We start from the raw sequence: 10,658 nt of genomic DNA on the forward strand, positions 1-10,658 counted from the left end.
TTATTTTTTTAAAATACATTTTTCTTAATATTAAAGAAAACAGGAATTAGGGGGAAATTACCATTGGAATAATGTTGAATAAATGAGACCTAACTGAAAATTCTGTATTTTGAGAGATAGTATTAAGAGAAGTAAATGTCTATATTTTATATATGTTATATACAGAGCAATTGTTTAATTAATGGTTATCAGTATTTGAGATTATTTTTATACTATATTAAAATCATGTATCAAACTTATTAAGCTGCTCAAATACTATGAAAGTTCACATTTTCTGTTATGCAGTAGTTAATTTATTTAACAAATACTTCTTGAGTGTTTGTTATGTACCTGATATGTTTTCTGACCTATCAACTATTCAGAGCAAAATCTCATAGGCTTCTCTGTGTCATATCAAACAGCTCCTGACTGGACTTGGCATTGATGTACCCACTCTGGCTCTTAACCTGCTCTGGAAAATGATAAAAACAGCCATGGGAATCCATGAAACAGAACCCCCACACTTTCTTTCTTTGGAGCGGGAATCCAGCCCTGGGTCTTGCACTTGCCATCCAGGCCCTGGATGCTGAGCTACACCCTTGCCCCAGAAGCTCATTTACAAAAGTCTTTCTGTACTTCAAGACCAGATCCCAGGAGAATGTGCACTGCCCATTTCTGTTCTCTCTGCTCTCCTTTCTGAAATTATAAGAAAGTGAAGAGAAGGAAGCGGCAGAAAAGAGAAAGCCTCTTGGGGCAGATATGCAGAGAGCCTTGAAGTGAGTATTTTTAGTGTTTTTTAAAATCACAAAGAGCAATTTTATAGTATGCACTACACTTAGCCTTTCTTAGTCATGTTGGAATAAACATTTGAGACGAATCTTGGCAGTTTCTTCCCACTGATGAATATTACTAAACAGAACTCTATTAATAGTAGCAGAATGAAGCAAAGACCAAGGTCAAATCTGAAGCTCAGGCCATGCTCTGTCCCTCTTAGTTTTTAGATTAACCATCTTAATTAGCTTTCTCAATTTCTCAACCAGAGAAACAATTAACAAATCAAAAAATTTTAAGAGCATGCCATCTACTTCTTGTTATCTGTACTTTTCCAGAGGCTGGGAATAAAAATGAGTAAAATGAAGAATTCTTTGTTATCTCCTGGTCCAACCATCTAAAAGGACACCTTAACTAATAGTATCCATGAGTTAACCACATAGTCTGTGACTTAAATATTGGAGAATCTGCTATCATCAAATACATTTTCTCTATTCATGTAAATTTTATAGAAGCTATACTCCCAATGGACTTTTATAGTAAAAAGTTTTCAAAATATTTATCTCTGCATAGTATGTACCAATTGTTGCCTATTTTTAAAAAAAATAAGATTTCCTCAGGAAGAACTTATTATTATGCCCAAACCTTCCCAGTGAACATTCTCCACATTTTAATTTGTTAAATCTCACTTGTTAGAATGCAAGTGTTTTCAGATCACTATCCAGTTCTTTAGGGTGTTTCTAACTTCTGGGATTCATATTCTTTCTTTTTTTTTATACTAGGGATTGAGCTCAGGACCTAGCACTTGCCACGTACTGTGTATGCTGTTCAGCTATCTCGCTGGCTCCTTGTACATAGTTTCTTTACAAAAAGTTCCACGAATCTCATATGGTTAGCCTAAATTAAGTAACCTACTTCCAAAGAGGAGATTATCCTTTGACTCCACTCACCATTTTTTGTAAAACATATTCTTTATTTCAGGGATGATTAAATGTAGGAAAACATGCAATTAACATGGGCCAAAACCTGATGTTCATAACTTTTTATCTTGTGCCAAATTGCTTTGAAAAGTTAGAATGGCAGGGTGTCACAGAATATGGGCTACCAGCATCTCTGAGCCCAGGACTTGGTGTAAAGTATTACAGCTTTGCATGCAGAAGGTGCTTGGTATGAGCAAATGTTGTTATTGCATGCACATTTTCTAAAATACACCTAACTTTATAATGCCAAAGGAAAATAAAATCAGGAAGCCAACACTTTTCTGAGAAAACCCAATAATATCTGAAGCCACAGAGAAAGTCTACTTTGTGTAAACTATAGGATAGATACCCAAAGGTAGGAAAGAGAAAATTCATTAGTCACTGACTGCTTTAGAAGTTATTGGTTATGGGGGCTTGTGGGTTAGCTCAGTTGTTTAAGTGCCTGAACTGCAAAACCCAGTCAGGCACAGGGGACCCCCGGCTCGATCTCCACCTCCACTTGCCTTACCAGACCCACCCTTAAGGCAGCCTGAGCCAGCCAAACAAACAAACAAAAAAATCCTAGAACTTATTGGCTATGACTTTTATATTCTTAGTCTCAAAAACCTTAACCCACTTAAAATACTTTTCAAAGAAGGAAAATAAAGATTGGAGGAAGTAAATTACTTGCTCAAGATCACAAAGCAAATAAGTAGATCAAGTAACAGTATATATAAAAATGTAAATTCTCTGGTAAAGTAGAAGTGGGTTTCTTCATTGCACAGGTACAAAAGAACTGCAGGTTTATATGCCTTATGTAAAAAAGTAGTTTTCTACGACAATTAAAACTGTATATTCTGTTTTAACAATGGCAAGGGCTGGCCTGGTAGCTCAGCGGACTAAAGCACCTACATAGGCAGAGCGCAGCAGCTGGGGTTCGATCCCCAGCATACAGTGCCGGCCCTGCCCCCGGGCGCACTGAGATGATGACTGAGACTGGCCATGGTGGCGCGCATCTGTAATCCCATCTCTTGGGAGGCTGAAAACAGGAGAAGCATTATGAGTTTGATCTACGTAGTGAGACCTTGTAGACCCTGTACTAAATTAAAGAAAAAGAAAAAGATGCCTTCTTTTTTTTTTCTTTCTTTTTTAATTTTTGTTTTTCTTTTTGTTTTTTGCAGGTCTCACTACACAGCTCAGACTCGTAGTGATCCTCCAGATTTGTGCCTCCCTAGTGCTGGGATTACAGGTGTGCACCACCATGCCCAAACTCCATCACTAACTCAGCAGGCCTGGGGGCAGGGCCGGCGCAGCATGCAGAATAATGGCTTCTTTAAAATCTTAAATCTCAAGCAATCCATAGTTATGCCCTGGATCATCAAATAATTATAATTTTAAATAGAGGACTCATCTAGACTATCATCATTGATTTAATCTTCAATTGTTGAGCAATCTACCAGGCAGAGCAATGTGTTAGAAGTGGGCATGCTTTATCACTTTACAAACAAAAATGACTCCACAAGCTAAAGAAAAAGATGGTCAATGAAATAAATTATGTTTGTATTATTAGTCACATTTGATTCCATACATTCACTGAAAAATTATTAGAATTCTACTATAAACTAGGAAGTGTGCCAGAAAATGGTTCCATGTTATTTCCATTAATTTAACTGTAAAGCATATCATAAGCAATCAGTAAATATTTATTCAATGAATAAATAAATTGTTGTTAAATGCACTGCAGATCAATCCCCAGAATTTTAATTTGGCACAGTTTATTGTAGAATGCTTAATGCAAGACTGGTCTTTTGAGGGCTCAGTGCATGAGATTTTTACCTTCTGAAGCCTGTGTCGGGCAAGCAATCCCACAACACAGTTTTTGGAGAGATGATTGAACTGCAGACAGTGCATCCAAGCATATCTCCATTGTTCTCACTTTCAAACAGCATTATTTTGTTGAATGTACTGATTTCTTCATTATTTACAGAAATTACATTGATTTTACTTATTTGCATTCCTCTTTAACTTATGCCCAGGTAGTAAATCAGTTTTAAAACAAGAAAAAGCCATGTGTTACAACAGATAAAAAAGCAATTATCCTCCTTTGTATTGATGGATACTGTTTTCTGTTTAAATGGCAAACAGACAACAATGGAGCTGTGTAGAAGCTGGTTCTGAGTCTAATTACTGAGAGGAAAAACTCTGTAACATTAATTATGTCAAATTTAGCATTTCTCGCCTCAGCATCCATATTCCAAAGTCCACTTGACCTTGAACAAATTATTTCAGTCTATAGTTCTCTTGACATATATTTCTCAATTAATCTGTTCTAGAAGGAATCAGAGTTAGGAAGTTCATGATGCTCATCATTAACAGATTTTATTGTTTAAATACAAACTTTATTTTTTATTCTATTCAAGATGGAAGAATAACACTAGTTGAGTTTTAGGCAATTTCCTAGATTCCCCTAAGCATCTATTATTTAATCCTTAAAAGAGAGTTAATATCTGCTCCTTGCTTGTGTTTAAAGATTAAATTAGATAGAATAGTGAAAATTTACATTAAGATGTGATGAAAAATTCAAAGTTATTATGTAATTGTTGATGTAAAACATACTCAGTCGTTCCAGTTTTTTTCCTTTACTATCTGAGGCCTTATGTCAAGAAAAATAATAAGTGGCACAGTTGTATAAGAAATTATTGGTTATCAGTTGGGTAGTGAGATGTAGAATATAATTTATAATATTGGTTTTAGTTATTTTCCTCAGAGAGTCAGCAATTTGGAAAAGTAGAAACTGCATTCCTAATTGTTTTAGCATATCATTTAAAACAAGGGGTGATGTCATGGAATGTGCTTAAAACTTAGCCCAAAGAGCTAGTGCAATTTGTTCACATATAGAAATGGAATATATTATATATTTTAAGCATTATAATCCAGAGGGAAACTTTCCAGTATAAAGAATTGTAGAAATAGAAGTTTTCAGAAAAGAGAGCTAGCACAGGAATCAGTAGATAGAGGTTCTGTTCTCGATTCAATCTTAACCTTAGTATTATATTTACATAACTGAAACTTTCAAAGCTATAATTTTATTATAAATAATAGAAGAAGCAGACCAGATGTTACATATTTTATTAGAATTAATTCTATATGAGTTTTATATTCTCTAATAAGGTATCCATTCCCTTTTTAAAAATGACACTTTACTTGAGAAAGAGCCTATGCTTCAGGTGTACATACATATACAGGAGAAATCTGCTCACTATGAATATTTGTAATACATCCCGAGAATCAACAGCAGTATCTATATCTCAAATTCTTTTAAACATGATAAGCCACTGAAGGCTAAAGAAGTCCCTGTGATTTCCTCACACCCAGAACATATCCCCAACACACACATTTCCTTCCCACCTTCAGTTTTCTCACACTTTTTCACCCAACTTTGCTTGGTCTGCTTCTGTGATCTTAGGGCGATCCTTTCCTGTACACTCAGTTGTTGTAGAGCTGAAACTGTTTCCTATACTTTATTTTGTCCTAAGTTTTCTGTCCCTTCTTGCTTACTGCTCCTCATTCATCCTCACAGGGGACTTATGGGAGCTGCTTATGCTTGCCAAAGGGAAGTTTCTAGGAGGATGACCATCATACCTTCAAACATCTATACCAGAACTAAAGTGGTTACTGCTAAGTAGAAAATGGCACTAATCAAGTCAAATTTAGTAGCCTAATGTAGAGAAATCTTTCTTCTTTCATAACTTTTATCAGAGCCCCAACTGCAGTTCTTCCAAGTTTATACCAAGTCTTGGGAGAGGTACGTGTCTCAAACCCATATCATCAGTAAATTTAGCATTGTTACTGACAATGGCACAGCATGGAATAAGCACCATGCATGGGTGAAATGGAGAAGCATACAAGTCTTAGCTCCCTCACTTAATTGCTAAGTATCACAGGTAAATACATAGGGATCACTGAGCTACAGTTTTCTGTTTTACAAAGAAAAGATAATAATATCATCTGTGTATCGTAGTTCTTAGGACTAAGGATAATGTACCCAGGCAGTCATTATTTGAAACTGACTTGAAATTGGCTATCTCTTTTGTTATTTTTATTATGATTATTGTCACTATCAACATGAAAATTCCTCTGAAATTGGCAAATGCAGCTATATTTTACCTGATAGGAAACTAGGATAGAGAATATTTTGAATGACTTGGTTACAGTGGCAGTAAGACAGAAATTGTGCTTAAGAATAGAATAGAATGAAGTGGAATGGTATAGAATAGAATAATATAATTCTGTAATAGTGGGTTCTATATTCAATATCTGATATTTACAGAAATGCCCTCATGTAACTCTATGTAAAACCTAGGAATCTATTATTTCTTCTTTACTTTTTCTTTTGGGTCAGACTTTGAGCATCATGTGACTCTAATAAAGGAAGAAAGATCTGCCAGCTCATTTCTGTTGACAGAGTTTAGAACATTTCTTGAGCAGAATATTCCTCTAGAACAGGCAAAAAAGAACCCTATAGCTATTTTAGTACATGTAATGTAGAAATGTTGTGATGGTGTATTTTCTACTGATTTGGGATTCAAATAAATTTTCTGTATTTCCAAGTGAAAGAGCAAGTGAATTGCATAATTGTCACATGGAACATGAGATGCAACAGAGATCATGTAAATTAATATTTACTATAATTAAATACATTTTAACAAATTTTTACTTAAGGCTGGGGAGATAGCTCAGTAGAATAAGTGCTTGCCTGGCAAGCACAAGGTCCTGAGTTCAATCCTCCATACTTCAAAAAAAAAAAAATAAATATATAATTTTAATTTTTGAGGATAAAATGTTCTGACTATATGATTCAGGTCCTATTATTTTATGCTAAGAGAGAGATGATATACTCATATCATCTGTGTTTACATGTCTGTGCACATGTGCATGTGTGAATGTGTGTGTGTGTGTGTGTGTGTGTGTGTGTGTGTGTTTTGTGTACATGAACACAAGATACTTCAGAGTCCTATCTGTGTCTATATACCTGCAAAAATATCTTTGGATATAGGTCAGAGACAACTCTTCTACCTAAATAATTCAGAGTAGTACTTTAAAAGTACATCATAAAGCAAAATAGTTAAAGGAAAAGAATCTCTTCCTAATTTATCTTACATTAGAATATTATTTTTGGCTTAAAATATAATTTATCATGTGTTCCCATTATATATTGAATTGATCTCTGAACAGGATGATTGAGAAAATAGTTGTGAGTCTGAGCATAGAGGTACTATTACAATGCATAGCATAAATAAAATGTATTCAGTACCAAGACAACCACCCTTGCTAGCCGTCATATTGGCCTACTTAGCCTGAAAGACCTTTCGCCAGTTCTATACATGGCTGCCATCAGCACTGTAACTGATACAACCATCACTTGGAGAATGCTGTGGAACTTTAAAGGCAAAGAGAATCTCTTCTTCAGGGGAACACTGCCTTTTGTCTGCTTTTCTGTTCAACCTAAGAAAGTCCTGAATATGCTCTTTTAAGAGTTCCTTTCATGACCTGACCTTTCTTACCCCAGGTTGAACAGTACAAAACTGAACTATCCAAATCCTTCCTAATGTGACGTGCTCTGTTGGAAATCATCATGTGTTTTTCAAACTACCATGTGACGTTAGTCAAACACAAACCTCTCTCTCAGAAGACAAATAATACAGTTTTTTACTTAATGCTTTTCTTATCACCAAGTTTGGTGGTGAACTGTATCAAGATTTCTGGGATTTGGTGCAGACACCTGGTTCCCTACCCACACAGACATGTTAGAGATACCCTGACACTCTTTCAATGACTTGTCAGTGTCCCTGTTCTTTCCGTAACTGGGGGCACTTGTTTGGGGACCACTAGAAGCCGACTGGTGAGTCCATGTGCGGAGCATATTGTCCACCTACTCTTTGTGCTTGAAGCTCCCCTTGGAGACAGACTGAGCTGAGCAAGTCAATCATTTTCCAAGGAAACTTCACCATGCTTGTCAATACGCTTGTGAACTTGGGCAAGTTTGTTTGTGTCTATGAATTTCCATCTGTTCTTCAAAGCCTGGATAGCAATGTCCTTTTTTATAAAACAGTCTTTAAGGACTGAATAAGATGGTGCATGTGTAAGATTTGGCTTTAGTGGATGATAAACGACTGCCTTTGTTTTCGTAACTAAACAACACTCCACTCTCCCTACTCATGCTTGTTGGTACAGACACATTTCAAGAAACCGATAGAAACCAAACCACTCTGGAAAGTGAGGAGAATGTGGCCCTGGCTGCACAATGGGAGCTCCCAAGTTAGACTCTCTCAGCATGGTCTCTTGCATCCAACCTAGAAAAAAATAGTCCATGATAGGGACAGTGTAGGAGAAGAAACTAACACATTGTGGGGCTATCTTGTCTCAGTCATACTGTAACCTCCTAATGGATTCTGTATTTTTTTTTAAATTAGATATAGGGTCTCACTATGCAGTTCAGGCTCATAGTGATCCTCCTGTCTCAGCCTCCCCAGGGCTGGGATTACAGGCTGCATCACCACACCAGGTTTTGTGGCCAGCACAGTATATGGTACCAGGTATCGAACTTGGGTCCTTATGCTTGCCAGGCAGGTATTTAGATTGCTGAGCTATCTTCCCAGATGTGGATTCTGTATTCTAAGTGATGGGTAAAATAAGTTCTGTATATAGGATATATAGATGGATATGATATATAGGAATATATATATATGTAAAACTATAAGAAAATGATATGTATTTTCTACCATATTTGAGAAAACTGAGGATGAGAAAAGGAACACGGCCAAAACTGGACATAGGCAGCATGGGGCATAGGAGGTGATCCATTCAGCTTGCTGTCTGGAGGGCCCATTTCTTTCCAGATCATACTGTCTCCTTTCTGCATAATTCAATCTAACTTAATTTCAACCTCTTCTGGTCTAAGTGAAAGTTTCTATTTCCTTGGTTTCCCAGTTAAGTCCCTTTTTATGATATACCTATTAAGGAAGAACCATTTAAACTGCCTGACTACTTTGAGGAAAGTCAGTTTAAATTGTCTAGGGCATCACGAGACCCAGATATTTTGCTTTTCTCTCAAGCTCTGGCCCTGTTAGCCTCTTACTTCGATTACGGCTTGAAGTAACAGAAGAGGCTTGAAATGTATGCTTTGGGTTGATATGTTGTGGAAAGAAATTTACTCGTGTTTCACTTTTCCTTCTTAAGTACTCAGGTCTTGGGAAACTATGCTGCCATCCAAAGTGTCATCACTCTAGTACATTTTACTGACATTTTAATTCAGCTATGTTTACTCATCCTCTGAGAGATATGTAGGGCTCGTTCTCACCTGACTCAAAATGAGTCATTTCAATGGAGCTGGGTAGTGCTTCCTGGCAACCTTTTAAGTAAGTGGTGTCCTAATGTTTTCTCCTGCATTCTGGAGGCTCTGGAGTGATTTCTACCATACACGTCTGTTTCAGGATGAAAATTGCAATCCTATTGTACAATTATTCCTTTGATGTCTGTTACCCCCAGAATCCAGTGCCATAATATCCATTCAAATTTCACCATTGTCTACAAGTCATTCTTCTATAACTTGCCCTACTAAGGAAATCCTAGAGGGTATGAGAAGGGGACAAAGCAAAGGTAATCAATTTGGGTTATTTCCACTCATGCAAGACATGTACTCCTTGTAAAATGTTTGTTCCTAAAGAAACTGTTTAAATGAAGCAAAAGACGATTTTACTTTTAAGATTCTAACAGAAAGGCCATGCATTCCCATTAAGGAGCCCTCAAGAGTGCACTTAGTTTCTCTAAGAGAGCAAGTTAGCTGCCTTTTAAGCATCTCCTTTCATCAAAGTATGTTCTTTGAGCTTCCATCCATCTTCTAGCTGACCTCAGGTGTGTACCATCCTAGAAAGAAAACCCAGCAATTAATTGATTTCTCTTACATAAATATAAGTGCTCCAGACAGGAATGAAAGTGTTTTAGTGCAAAATCACAGTAGCAGTGCGACAAGTGGCCCAAAGATTGAACATGTGGGTGGGTATCTCGCTTTTCTGTTCCTTTACCTTTTTTTTTTTTTTCTTTTTCTGATCATGGGATTTTCTGCTAACCATATGCAATTATTTTTATATCATTTTTCAACAAAAATTACCTAAAACATGCTTCAAAGTCCCTTGTGAGTAGAGGAAGGATGATAAATGAACCAATTAATTATTTTAAGTAAATAGCACAATTTTTTTTTCATAGAAGAGAAGAAAAAACAATTCTACAGGTCACTAGTGAAAATGTCACACATCATTTCTTTGAAACTTATGCAAGTTGCACACATGTTTCTCCAAGCTGAAATTATCTTAAAATGCATGACAGATAAAAGGAACTTTAAAATATGTTTTTTCCTTCAAAAACAGTCTGACAATCTCCTATCCTTCAAGTATCAAGATAGTGACTTTTCTTCAACTCCGAGAAGCTTCATGGACACCAAGTACAGAATCGATCTGTACTTGGAAGTGCTAAACCTCCATATTTGGCTGAGAAGAGAGCCGAGGAAAGATTTTTATAATTCAGGAACAGTGTCATAATTCTCTGTGCAACCCAGACTCTAATTGCATAGAAAATTTTTTATACTTAACACAAGCTGCTTTCCCTAAACCTAGGCAGCAAATCCTTTCTTTGCCTATAATTTAATAAACAGCTTGCTTGAAAATGTCTTCCCAGTGCAATGGTTCACTGTGTATGCAATCCCTGTACCTGTCAATCTTTATGGTCCTCCCATAAAACGTTCCTCCCTCAAATGCTGCATTCGGTAAGTTAGAGGTTCATTATAAATATATCTGCATGATAATTGCTCATCAGTAATACTGCTTAGCACAGAATAAGCATGACACAGATGCAAGTCATGTAAAATCAGATGATGTCATGTATTTTTAAGCA

The 10,658-nt window shown here is 36.3% G+C and overlaps 1 protein-coding gene across 2 annotated transcripts in view; it reads right to left on the reverse strand.

Annotated features, from left to right (window-relative positions):
- Plppr4 (phospholipid phosphatase related 4) overlaps window positions 1–10,658 on the reverse strand; it is a 60,416-nt gene that overhangs the window by 48,686 nt on the left and 1,072 nt on the right. The gene's annotated exons all lie outside the window — the stretch shown is intronic.

The sequence above is a fragment of the Octodon degus genome, unplaced genomic scaffold, assembly GCF_000260255.1.
Source record: "Octodon degus isolate 3935 unplaced genomic scaffold, OctDeg1.0 scaffold00074, whole genome shotgun sequence".
NCBI classification, from domain to species: Eukaryota; Metazoa; Chordata; class Mammalia; order Rodentia; family Octodontidae; genus Octodon; species Octodon degus.